The sequence below is a fragment of the Chionomys nivalis genome, chromosome 21 (assembly GCF_950005125.1).
Source record: "Chionomys nivalis chromosome 21, mChiNiv1.1, whole genome shotgun sequence".
Classification (NCBI taxonomy): domain Eukaryota; kingdom Metazoa; phylum Chordata; class Mammalia; order Rodentia; family Cricetidae; genus Chionomys; species Chionomys nivalis.
This window is the reverse complement of record NC_080106.1, coordinates 14,157,945-14,171,767: the sequence shown is the minus strand read 5'-3', so window position 1 is coordinate 14,171,767 and position 13,823 is coordinate 14,157,945. Positions and strand designations below refer to the sequence as shown.

At 44.8% G+C, this 13,823-nt stretch overlaps 1 protein-coding gene across 1 annotated transcript in view; it reads left to right on the top strand.

Annotated features, from left to right (window-relative positions):
• Wwox (WW domain containing oxidoreductase) overlaps window positions 1-13,823 on the top strand; it is an 858,036-nt gene that overhangs the window by 547,215 nt on the left and 296,998 nt on the right. The gene's annotated exons all lie outside the window — the stretch shown is intronic.

The window sequence follows — 13,823 nt, the reverse complement described above, 5'->3', positions numbered from 1 at the left end:
GGTGTTTTGTTTTTCTTCTTGTTTTTTTGCTAGCCATTTTGTTTGCAACGTTTATTCATTCGCTGCCACTTAAACTCATGTGCGAAATCACCTGGTGGTGAATAGAGCCTTTAAACCTACGCACATGTGACAGCTGTATCTCCTACTGTAAGGACTAGGGCACAGCACAGCTGGGAGAGTGTTTGCCTAACATGGATGAAGGCCTGAGTTCAAGCCCATCCTCAGCACTGTCTAAACTGGCCATGTTAGCACACACCTTTAATCCCAGAACTTGGGAGGTAGAGGCGAGAGAATCAAAGGTTCAAGGTTGACCTCAGCTGCACAGGGAGTTTGAGGCCAGACTGGCCTTATACAACATGCGGTCTTATGATGAACACATAAACAAACAACTTGAAAAGTAGGCACTGATGAAGAGAGCCGTGAGCATATTTATAGGCCAGTTGCATGTTCAAGAGAGAGCAGAATTACATACAACTTCATGGAATCTCACAATGTAATGCTTGAGAATATTCACACGTGTGTTCCACACAGATAGCCTGAAACCTGTAATCAGTACTGTTAGCTAGGCTAGTCATTATGGCAGCTTTGCCCAGGAAGAACAGAGAGACGGGATGAGACATGAGAGCACACAGTAGTCCCAGAACTCTGCCTTTGCTAGTCTGCTCATAAAGTACGCTAGGCTAATGGGATAGAGTATTTAAACAGGAAAACATGACTAAAATGCTTTTAGCAGACATCGAGTAAAACTTCCTGGACTTTATTTGTTAAGGAAAGAGGCAAAACTCAAACCTTAATGCAATGTATATGTTGTTTATTTCTGACATTTTACATAAGTAGGCCCCTCATCTTTATCCGCAGATATAGCCGAGACCAATAAGAAAGTATAAAATTATTCTGCTATCTGAGCTGACACTTCTTCAAAGCCTTGTTATTCTTGTTCCCTTCGATGTATATCAACTCCAAAATACACAGTGACACGAAAATTGTGTATTCAGATTGTGCTATTGATTCATGGAGAAAGTGACCTTGTATGCGTACATGAACAGGAAGAAATCTATATATACTGCCTAGCCTCTTCTCCGCGGCAGGATGTCACACGAGAGTGGATAGCGCTCCTGTTCTAACGCCTACATTTTACTTCACCTTTGCACAGACATATAATATCGGGGCATAGTCCCCAAGGAAGGTCCCCATTAAATTGCACAGGTGTGGCCTAGGAGAGTCACATGTGCGGTCAAAGTCCTGCATTCAATTTGCAAAGAAACATTTGCAAAGTGGATGGTCAGAATCAAAGGCAGGAGATTCTTTCTGTGGCCTCGACTATGGTTTTCTCAGGGTCAAGTTCTTAGTGAGCTTACGTGCCCAGAGACCTGGCACTTGGGACCCAGGGAATGGCATCATTCACTGTTTTTGTTTGTTTGGTTTGGTTTTTGAGACAAAGTTTCTCTACATAGCCCTGGCTGTCTTGGAACTCAGTTTGTAGACCAGGCTGACTTTGAACTCACAGAGATCTGCCTGCCTCTACCTCCCCAGTGCTGGGATTAAAGGCCTGTGGCTCCTCCGCTCCCCACCTGCCCTCCACCCTGCTTCACACCCTGTTCTAATGAGATGGAATATTCCCATACCTCAGCCTGTTGTGTTTAATGAGCACATTATGATGTTTGCATCTGTATTAGTTACTTCCCTGGTTGCTATGACCAACTCTCTGATGGAAAGAACTTAAGAAATGAAAGGTAGCTGAGTGGTCGTGACCCACACCTTTCATCCCAGCACGTGGGAGGCAGAGGCAGGTGAATCTCTGTGAGCTTGAGGCCAGCCTAGTCTACAAAGCGAGTTCCAGGACAGCCAGGTCTACACAGAGAACCCTTGTCTGGCAAAACCAAAAGGAAAAGAAAGAAAGAAACTGAAGGTGTATTTGTGGCTTATGGTTTTGGTGGGAGTTTCAGTTCATCGTGGTGGGGGAGGCATGGTGGTGGAACCCTCCACTGTGGAAGGCCTGTGTGGCAGAGATTCTCAAGTAGTGGCCCACTAAAAAACAGAAAGTTTAGACAGGGACCCCGAGTAAGGTGGCACCTTCAAAGGCTCATTTACACGAGCCAGGCCTGCCCCCCCTAGAAGTCCCACAACTTCCTGAAACCATGCCCCCATCTGGGAAGTAAATGTTTGAATACAGAAGCCTAACGGTGTTTCATATTTAAACCATAATGACAAGCATTACACCACACATGATGCCCTGGGACTGGTAACTGTGGTCCTTAACTTAAGCTGCCCTTCAGGTTGAGAGCCTCTCGGCACCTGGAGGTGGAGAAAGTGACAGGCATAGACCCCAGAGTAGCTTGCCAGAGCTCAGGAGGCACATGATAGAAATGGACCGGGACTCCAGATCTCCAATCCCAAGTCAGATCTGCCTAATTGCTCTACACATCCCAAGCCCTCATGCTTCCGATTCCTCATCACGGAACTTTGCCAAGAACTTTCCCATCCCTTTCCCCGAGTTCGGGGTCCATGCAAAGAGGCGCGAGAAAGAAGATGAAGGGAAAATGTAAGGAATGAAGAGGCCGAACATCCGGATGCACAGAGAAGAGCCAATTCTGTATTGCGTTCAATAGAAATCAGAGCCCAGGTTCTATGAGCAGGAAGTTCTGGAAGTTCACGTTGCGCTCGTCTGCCTAGGAAGGGAGGAGGAGAAGAAGAAGCAAAATGAGGGGGAAAGAAATAGCGTGTAGGAAGGTTAAAAAGTGATTGGCTATATGTAAATGGCTTTTATTATAGCTGCTGGATGGAAGCGGCAGACTTCAGCGGTGTGAAATGCCACTTGCTCTTATCACGGTTCATAGAGATTACCTTTCAACGTGAGCTTCATGTTCATTTCTTCCAACATTTAGGGAGGCAAGCGAGGCAGTGACTCCTTCGTTTCCCAGTCCTCGCCAGCACCCGGCGCCTTCTGCTGGGTTTTGTGTCACCCCGTATGATATTGCATCGAGGCAATTCACAGCAGTGGTTGAACCAAAAGCAATTTAAGTCAAAAAATGGACAAATATGGATGTCATGTCTAAAGCTTGTTCAAAGGCCTTTGACATCACTCAAAGCCGGAACACTTCTGAGAGGCAAGACACTCTTTCCACCACCACTCCCCTCCCCCTAGCAATGCAAGATTGGAGATTGAATACAGAGAAGAAAATGCACGGCCCAGAATGTATTGCTTGGAGAAGCCCAGATTTTGTATCACGTATTAGAAAGATTGATTCAGAACCAAAGAAAATTCCCAAAGGCCAATTAATATTTATTATTCCAACATGGTTTATTTGTAGCAATAATAGGCAGCACCTATCAATATTTATTAAAGATGAGCACGCTATCAGAGGCCTTACTTTTATCTAACTTAATTTCCCCAATTGCATAGAATGTCTATAGACATTAGTCTATAAAAGCAGGTGTTATTATCTTCATCTTACAGATGGGAAAACCATGCCTCTGACTAGCTCATGGCACAAATAAATAATTTTTTAGGGTATAAATATGTATGAGTATGTGTATGGGTGGTGTGTGTGTGTGTGTGTGTGTGTGTAGGCGGAGGCCAAAGGACAGCCTAAGGTATCATTCCTAACATACAGTTCACCTTGCTTCTTGAGACAGGTCTCTTGCTGCGTTGGCACTCACCAAGCAGTCTAAGCTGGCTGGTCACCCTGAGGATCTGCCAGTCTCTGCCTCCCAGCTCTGGAATTACATGTGTAAACCACCATGCCTGGCATTTTTACATAGGTTCCTTGGGGCTCAAGCTCAGGTGTTCGTGGGTACAAGACAGATATTTACTGACTGAACTATCACTGTAACCCAGGCTAAGGAAATCTTGAGAGTGAAGACCACACTTTATGGATACAGAGGTCTCTCCTCCTTGTGCCCACTTCTCATTCCGAAGAAGACTGGCGAAAAGGGACACAGAGTTCTGCTCAGGCCTTATGCCTTCCTCTCTGTGTTCAGGCATATTTTGGCTTAGAAAGGTGAAACTTCTACACACCCCACCACACACACCCACACAGAGAGGGGCGGATGGTCGTTTGGAGAGAGAGAGGAAAAAAAAAAACCTAAAGCTAGTGGAAAAGCCGATCCCCATGGGTGATATAGTGTAGGGTTCATTTACATAACATTCTGGAAATGTCAAAATTATACACATGGAGAGGAGGTCAGAAATGGCCAGTAGCTGGGAGGAGGGTGGTGTGAGGAGGGCAAGGTGGCTCTGGAGGGCAACTGAGGAATCCTGGGGCCTCCAGAAATGCCCCGCCTGTTGACAACCATCGCCACTGTCCCCACTGTGACGTTGTACTAGAGTTTCATGTCCTTACTGCTAGGGCACCTGGGTCAAGAATATGTGGGATTGCTAGATTAGTTCTTACAACTGCCTGTGGATCTGCATGGACAGGTACTTCTAAACCGAAAGCTTAATTAAAACTCAAAGAATTATTGGACATTTGAGGAAGAAAAAAAAAAAAACCTAAGCGGGAAGAACATTTCCATGGTGTATAACACGTATCCTCTCTCGCCCAAGCCCGCTCCCACCTCTACCTCATTTGCACATTGCAAAATGCAGAGGCTTTTAAGTGTACTTACACCTACATGCTGGGCAGTGGCCAAGCTCCAGCCATTCTCAGGAAGGTCGGAAGGCCGTGCGGAAGCTGGGGACTTTGGCCTTGATTCAGATGGAAAGAGAGAAATGAGGCCCCCCGGCCAGGAGCCCTTGTGATCACGGTGAACCAAGAATGGATGTATTTTATGTGCAAAACCGTGACCTTATTTTCCCCTCCTCCCGCTAATAGGTGTGAAGATTTCGCAATAAATATTGCTTATGACTGTTAATTGAACTGCAGCCCAGATGGTCAAGACATGTTTATTTTCTCATTTTTAATTTCTCCAGGTTCTTGCAGTTGTGGGAAGTGGGGAAGGAGTAGAGTCAGTTTACACCGGAGTCAGATCTGCTTTGGAGTTTGGGCCCCAGCGATATTCATACCAATGAAAGCACTCGGTCTGTGTTGTAAGTTGGGATTGAAGAATGAGTTAGAAATACATTGGAAACCCTGTTCCCAGTAGCTCTCAATGCTTTGAGGTGATCCTCTTTCCAAGCATCCCAGGAGCCTCAAAAGGACCTCTCAACCCCAACTACTAACAAATGCAGACAAGAGCAGAAACCTTTGCCTTTTTTTGTGATTACCGGATTGAAGATCACTGTTGATCGTCAACTTGACAGAACTTAGAATCAGCTGGGAGATGGGTCTCTGGACGTGCCTGGGGAGAGGACCATCCTGACTACAATAATTATGGTGGGAAGACCACCCACTGTGGGCGGCACTGTTCTCTGGCTGGGATCCCAGCCTGTATAAATGGAGAAAGGGAACTGAGGAGAAACATTAGTCACACTGTTCCTGCTGTGGATGCCACGTGGCCAACTGCTTCCTGTCCTGCTGCTGTGCCTCCCCCGCCATGATAGGCCGTACGCTGGAACTGTGAGCCAGAATAGCCTTGTCCCCTTAAGTGGCTTTTGTTAAGTTATGTTTATCATAGCAACAGTAAAAGAAACGAAGAAACACTTTGTAATGGGTCCTCTCTTCGGGTCCCTCTAGGGGTCTTACTGTCATCATCTTTCAGAAGGGTAAGTGAAGGTTCATGTGAGTTATTTTACATGAATAAGATTCACACATACAAGGGAGTGTCCAAAACCAAGCAGTCATCAGCATAGGATGAAAAGACCTAGTGCCTTCCAGTCTCACCCTCCCTGTGTTTTCACAGAAGAATATTTTTGAGGAAAGATGTTGTGTAGCTCTGGCTGCCCTTAAACTCATTCAGTAGCTGAGGCCGTCCTTGCATTCCTGGTCTTCCAGGCTCCATCTCCCATGCGTTATGATTACAGGTACATGCCACCCTGCCCAGCTCTTTTAAATTTATTAAGTGTGTGTGGTGTTTGTGTGTGCGTGTGTGTGTGCATGTGTGCGTATATAGTATAGTGCCACAGCATGTATGTGGAAGTCCAGTTTCTCTGGAAGAGCGGGAAGTACTCTCAGCTGCAGAGTCTCTCTTCAGTCCCATGGGGGAGGTGCTTTTAAAAGAAACTTAGAAAAGAAAAACCTCATGTAGAATACTTTAGTATAGACATGAATGTGTGTATGCACCTTTAACATGCACACACAAATGCACCCATATGCACACATGCACACACAGTCCTGTGTGCACATACCTGTACACACATGCAAACATATACGTACAAACGTACACATACACACATGCGTATGCACACAGACACTCTTCTCAGGACTGGTGAGAGGCAGTTTGTTACCAAGTTGGCTGTATTGTAAGTGCTGCTAACACCACACTCATGTTTGAGACCTTGCTTTTGACAACCATTTCTCCTCTTATTATTTTTTGTTCTTTTTGACACCAAAGTAGTGTTTCCATAAAGAGCACATCTAATGGAGTGTGTGACTTTATTGCTCACAGCTACTATAACAGTGGAAGGAAATTCAATCAACATAGAAGACCAGAACATACAAGGACTTCACACTCCAGAAGTTAAGTGTTGCAACCTTTCTAGAACATTCTCTACTCACCCATGAAATTCTGACTTTTTGGAGTAAGAAGTCACTCAGTTGAGAGTAGGTATTTGGCCAGGTTTCTCAGACACATTCAAGACGACGGTGACCATTCTGTAGACTTACAGAACTACCTGCTCTTCCTCATGGGACCGAGGCTATCCGGCTGGAGGGGATGAGACAGCTGTTAAATGTACCCGAGCCTTGGGCACTGGCAGCCTTTGCACGGAACAAACCCACAAATGAAATGTAGTAATTCTTTGCCAGGGTAATTGGGACTCTCTGGCTCAGCTAGACCGGGGATCCAGAGTAAAGGATGAGGCAAGTTTTGTTTTAAAGAGCATAACTATGTGAGAAAGTGAGCAAATCAAAGTAATTGAGGGGTAAAATAATTCATCCCATGTCCCTGCCTCAGCATGGATGCAAATGGCACATCATTAAGTTGGTCCGCAGTACAAAGGCAGCAGCTTAGCCATAGCATCAAATATTTAGCCAGAGCCAAGAGCAATTTTTTATTATGTTTTTTATAAGTTTGATTTACTAACCTTCGGTGCATTCCCTGTTTTTAGAGGTTGGCTCCTAGTTTTCATTTGTTTTCTCTGAAGCGTTGACTCCTTCCCAGGGTTTCAGCTGTCCACTCAGTTCTTAATGGCAGAGCAACATTGAAAAGCATAATTACATTTCCTAATTATGTGTAATTAGGCAAAACCCAGATGATGTATCCAACGTGCTCCTGGAATAGCCAGGGGTCAAGGACTGCTGGAATTCAGTACCAATTTTATAAATAAGTCAGTGCGTTAGTTAACGTTGGGGTCCAAGGTGGTGCTGGGTGCCTTGTAGACCAATATAATGGCTGAAATATATAGTGTTCATTTATTTAGCCAAGTAAAGCTATAATTGATTCCCCGCCTCCTTACCCGCCTCTCTTTTTAAAAAACAGAGCTTAGATTTGCTATTTTTAGCCTAAGAGCAGCCCTCTAAACTCTGAACCACAGTTCTGTCTACTGACAGCGTAAGTGATATTTATTTTTTCAGAGCCTAATCCTTTTGAAACATGGAGAAATAAATACATCCTTTTATCTACCATATGCCTGGGACGGGAAATAAATTCTTATTTTCCTGTGGTGTGGTACCAGTGGGCTACAATGAATAATTTGGGCAGGCTCCCTGAAGATAATAGGAAGCCTTCTCTATTACCGGGGATAATTATGAATCTCATAATAGAAAACATCCAGAGCCTGAACATCAATCAGGGAAGATAAACAATGGGAAATGATAGGTATACAAAAGGGAAAATGGCACCGGCACTCATGGAGGGAAAGTCCGCGGGATTCTGGTAGGGTTATAAATCATAGAGTCAAGTAATTCCTGTGCAATTAATATCTTCAAATTAAAACATACATTTTTTTAAAGCAATAAAAAATTTTTTGGCGGACTTTTTGAGCCAGACAACTGGTTAGCTTACAAGATTTCATCTAAGAATCCCAGAGTGGGTCTCCCACCCTCCACTCCACTCCTCCCCAAGTTGGTTGGGGCATCATTGACAGTGTGACCATGTGTGTACTCTCCTGTTGACCTCAAACTGGTTGCCAGGCACAGGCCATGAGCTGACAGGGCCAGAGCCAGTGGTTGGCTACCCTCAGGATCTCTAGCTCTAATAAGACAACAAAGGCTGGCTTATGGAGCAGAGGTCCGACTGGCTCCATCAGCCCATGCGTGTGCAGCTTCAGAACTACAGACGAGTGGAAAATCTTGCGTTCCTAAAGGATCATTGTCTCTTTCTAGTGGGTTGTTCCTCATTCGTGTGCTTTCTTGTTTCCTTCCTTTCTTTTCTCTTCTTTCTTTCTTTCTTTCTCTCTCTCTCTCTCTCTCTCTCTCTCTCTCTCTCTCTCTCTCCCTCCCTCCCTCCCTCCCTCCCTCCCTCCCTCCCTTCTTTCTTTCTTTCTTTCTTTCTTTCTGTCAAACACTTAAGGGACTCCTCTTTCCAGTGGCAATAGGATTCCTGATAACTGTTGGAGAATTGTGCCTTGTTTGTCTACTATTAGTTTTCAGAATCAAATATAAGATAGTATAATTAACTTATCTGCCAAGTCATGGGCAGAGACCAACAGGGTGTCCAGCTTTTTCTCATGTCTTCTGCGTGGAGAACCTCAAAGAGTGAGAAGAATTCAAACAGGATCTTTCTTTTCCTCCCCCGTTACAAATCGGGACTGGATTTGTGTCAATTGTCAAATATGTCTGGAAGGCCACAAAATATGCTCCTGAATTTTGTTTTATTGGCCTCATGTAATATTTTATAAAACATATTTTTAAGGAAATATGTAATTTGTCCCCCAAAGCAAGGGTTTCCCCATGCCATATAATTTGCTAAGTGTGGCTTTGCTGCGCCATAGCCTATAATTTATAGTCGGTCTCCACAAGGCAAAAAATAACTCCAAGCTATGATTAAGTAAGTAATGGACAAGGTAACTAATATTCCCGGAAGGAAGCCCTTCCAGACACTCATTTTAAGTGACAAAATGGTTGAAGGTTGAAATGTGCAGTCCTGTACTAATTTAACCGGGTTGTGTGGAATGGAGATGCTATATGATAAACTGGCCTATCTGGGCAGTGAAGACATGAACCGAGCAAGATTTTACGCTTGCATTTTAATGAGCCCACACCTCATTTTCCCTGTGTCAGGCAAATGGGTTTGTACCTAATTGTGCTACCAGTTCCCCCTCTAAAGTAAATCTTGGGGAATGAGTCTTCTAGTGTAGTACAAGCCAATTCTGAGGTGGCCATCTGTGTTGTGTAGATGGGAGGTGCGTGGTAGAGCGGGGAAGATTCAGACTTCAGAATCAGGCAATGCTGGGAGCTGGGGGCGGGGGGATACCCCAGTTAGTAAAGTGCTTGCTGTGCTAGCATGGGGGACCTGTGTTCATTCCTCAGACCCTCATCAACTATATGGACATATGGTGCACATTTATAACTCCAGTGCTGGGATGCTAGAGACAGGCAGATCTCTGGGACTCAGTGACCAACCAGCCTCATCACATGGGTGAGCTCTGGTCTCCACATGCATACACACACACACACACACACACACACACACACACACACACGAGGCAAGGGGAGAAAAAAGGGGGAAAATGAATAATACATGGCTTGGGAGATATATGGCAAACTTTAGTAACATGAGAGCGTGTTACAAAACAACAAGAAGTAGCCCAGCTCTGCCCACTGCTTTGCACCCCTCCTACAGGGAGAGATGGAGCCCATTCCCTTGTCATATACAGCAGGCTGACCATGTGGCTTGAACTGACCAGTGGAACCATAGCAAAGTCAATGTTGCCAGGAAGTGGCTAGAGCCTGGACCTCTCTTTTGTACCAGAGGATGGCAGGCCATGTGAAGGGAGCCGTGTTGTCTGAGCTGGTAGCTTGCAGACCTCCTGTACATAAGAAGATCATTCTAGAATCACAAAATGATCAGCTAAGCTAACTGTAGAGACTGACCTAGACTACCTGAACCAGAGAAGGAACTCTGCTCTTGTCCAGTCATAAACAAACTGGGGTCAGCAGGGGAGAGAGGAAAGTTGCTGTTGTTCTCCTCTGAATCTTGTAGTTTTAGTATATCCCACAGGCTAACAAACACGAAACCAACACTGGGAATGAGGAACTCAGAACTGTACAAAATGAACTCTCAATAATTTAACTTTATCTCTTAATGTTTTCTGAGAAAAACACTAAGAGCCTTCCACTGCCATCCCTGTCCATCTGACCAGATGAAGTGTGTTTATGGACAGCCGGAATGGGTCACTTGACTGGACCCGTGCCTTCGGGAAGGGCTGTGCAAAGATGAGGCTGCCTATATTCTTCTGCCCTTGCCAAGGCAGAGGCACAGTTCTATAGATTTGGGGCACATAAACACTGGGGATTGGAAAGACCTTTATCTGGTGTTGCCTAAGGGTGTAGTGAGCCTGGCCTGGTGTAGAGAGGAAGGAGGGTGCCCTGCAGAAGGGGGAAGCAGGAGAGTGGCTTCGCAGGCCAAATTTAGCCTAATTAACAGATTTGCCTAAGGCTGACCCCGAAGCAGAAAGCGAAGCCTAGATCAGTCTGCTCGACTCCTACCAATAAGGTAATGATGAGGTTGAACCACCAGTTCTCAATCCCATAGAAGAGTTTCCCAAAATAGACAGGAGTTAGACAAAGAACACCCCTACATTTCTTGCCTCTTCTGAGTCCCTCTTCCCTTAATGACCCAACACATTTGTTTAGCACAGTTTTTATCCTTGCAGAGAAGAGTCTGCAGTTCTTTTTCAGCTGCCCGCGATTTTGCTTCTACTAGGGTAGCAAAGGTACTAAGAGGGGTTTGCCAAAGTACCTCGCAAAATCAGTATCCTCCTGTTGAAGATGGGTGGGCGGCTGCTGTGTTGTAAGGTGCTTGGCTTCTGGGAGGAAGGACCACTCTTGAATCTGCGTTAGGATCTGTTCCATAGCCGGAAGAGCTCTTCTGTATGGTAACTCATCGACAACCACACAGCTCCTCCAGTTTGACCATCCCTTGGCCCGCACACATAAGGAAGGGTATGAACAAGACATAGGGCTCCTTAAGATAACTCTTCATTCTCCCATTGTCACCCGATTTGACTTCATATCACCATGGCAATGCCAGGATATACCCCTAAATACTTACAAGCCTGGAGTTGTCTAGACAGGAGAGAAAAGATCTCACAGTCACCAGCCACGGAGAGAGGTGGCCTCTGTGACCCTCACCTGGTAGGTTTCATGCAGAAGAGTGGTCCCCTCTAGCTCTGGATAGAAAAGACCTTGGTAATGGACAAGCGAGTGACCGAACATGACATCTGAGGTCTTGTGACAAGACCTTGAGATATTTACCTTCCTTTCTCATGGATCTCTTGTTCTAAGGAAAACTGTATACCACATTGCAAGGACCTTCAAGCTGTACTGAACGGAAGTTCATGTATTAAGGAGAAGGATTTTGAGCCAATGGCCAGAGCAACTTGCCCACTGATTTTGATAATGATTGTTAATTTGATATGATATCCAATCACATAAGTGGCACACTAAATGATGTGGGAGGACCCACCCTAAATGTGGGTGGCATCATTCTATGAATTGGGGGTCCAAACTAAATACAAAACAGAGAGAACTGGGCATCAGCATTCATCTCTCCTTGCTTCCTGTCCGAGAACATGATGTCATCAGCTGCCTACATTACTGCCACCATGACCTCTTCATCATGAGGAACTGTACTCTTTACCCATGAGCCAAAAAACAAAACAAAACAAAACAAAACAAAACCCTTCCTATCGTTTTCCTATATGGCCCTTGCTTTTGTCACATATTTTTTGTTACAGTAACCAAGACACTTCCTGTGTTAATGAGCCATCTTGAACAGATGTCTTCTAGCCCTGGCTAGGTTTGTGAATGGCCACAGCTGAAATGTCTTGACTGAAGAGATGCCTAAGCCAAACTGCCATCTAAGCTGTTCCTCAATCCCTCAGCCACCCAAATTGTGTGAGATAGTAGTGAGATAGTAAATTTTTTGTCACCCGTTTAAAGTGCTCAGTTCAGGAGCCATGCATTGTCAACCCTAAAGCCTGCCTACACTGCCCGCAGCTTCAGTAATCCAAGACATTAACAATCAGAACGAGCCAGGCATGGCAGCATATATACACCTTTGATTTTAGCACTCGGGAGGCAGAGGCAGACAGATCTCTATGAAGTTGAGGCCAGCCCAGGCTACAGAGGGAATTTCAGGACAGCAAGGGCTCTGTAGAGAGACCCTGTCTCTAAGCAACCAATTAACGGAAAAAAAAAATAAATGAAAACAACCAAATGCTAATTAGAATGAGGGAGCATGTAGGGCTCCCAAAATGCTTTCATCCAACCCTTGCCTTTAATAGTTATGCATTTGTGGATAGAAACTCCTGCAAGTTATTAAACCTTCTTTCTCACTTACATCTATCACTTTTTTTAAAAGGGTGTTTAATGGCAATATTTTAAAATTAATTTATTTTTATGTGTATTTTGTGTATATGTATGTATGGGTACCTTGTGCTTGCCTGGTGCCTTCAAAGGCCAGAAGAAGGTGTCAGACCTCTTAGACCTGGAGTTGCAGGTAGGTGTTGAGTCCTCATGCGGGTTCTTGAGAAAATCCAGGTCCTTTGCAAGATTATCAAGTGCTCTTAAGCGTTGAGCCATATTCCCAGTCCTTATGGTGGGAAGATTACCATTAGGGTTAGGATTAGAGTTGTATGGAGAGGACCCTAGAAATCTAATGAACTGATATTTGTGTCTTGGCTCTATGAAGAATTAATGGACTGAACATAACATAGGCAATTAATAATGTTGTGCCTTGACTTTCTCATCTGTGAAATAAGAATAACCAATCCATTTAGTGTAGGAATTTAGTCCGAGTAAAGTATTTATTCAAAGCCCCAAAGTTGTTGCAAACACATGGTAAACGGTATCTGCAGGCTCCATTGTGATGGTCAGCATTTACTTAGTTATCAGCAGTAAAAACCCAGAACTCTGGTTTGAACAAACTCTCTTTAAGTCAATTTGTCCGGTGTGGTAGTTACTTTTCCTATCGCTGTGAGAAAATACCCAGACTAAAACAATTTAGGTTACAAAGGGTTTATTTTTGCTTACGTTCAGGAGAAGGCAGTGAGTCTGCCTGGGGAAGCCACGTTGGCAGGTAGGGGAAGCAAGAGCAGGAGGCTGGTTAATCACATTGCACCTGCACTCAGAAAGCAGCACAGTGGATGCATGCCCTTGCTTAGCTCTCTCCCTCCACTTGTACAGTCCAGGATCCCAGCCAGGGAGTGAGGATGCTGCTACACACAGTGGGTGCATCTTCCCTGCTCAGTTAACATACTCTAGCTGACGGGCTGTAGGCATGCCCAGAGGCCCATCTTCGCTGTGAATCTAGGTGCTCTCCAGTTTGAGCACTCACCTCACCACCACAGTCAATTTCCATTCCTCGTGGATGCCCTTGATCAGGAGGCAGAATCTTCATTCGTTTTTCTCATCAAAGATTCTTATCTGAGATTCTTGGAATTTACCTTTCCTTTGATGGGTACAGGCAAGGAAAAACACTTAAAATCAAACAAACATTCCACAGTATGGTAAGGATGGAGCTGGTTCTCTGTTGACAAAGCTAAGCTTTTAAGAATGGGCCTCTCTTCCAGGGAGGTTTCATTGAGCCAAGAGATACCACAAGCTGTCCTTGGTATCATA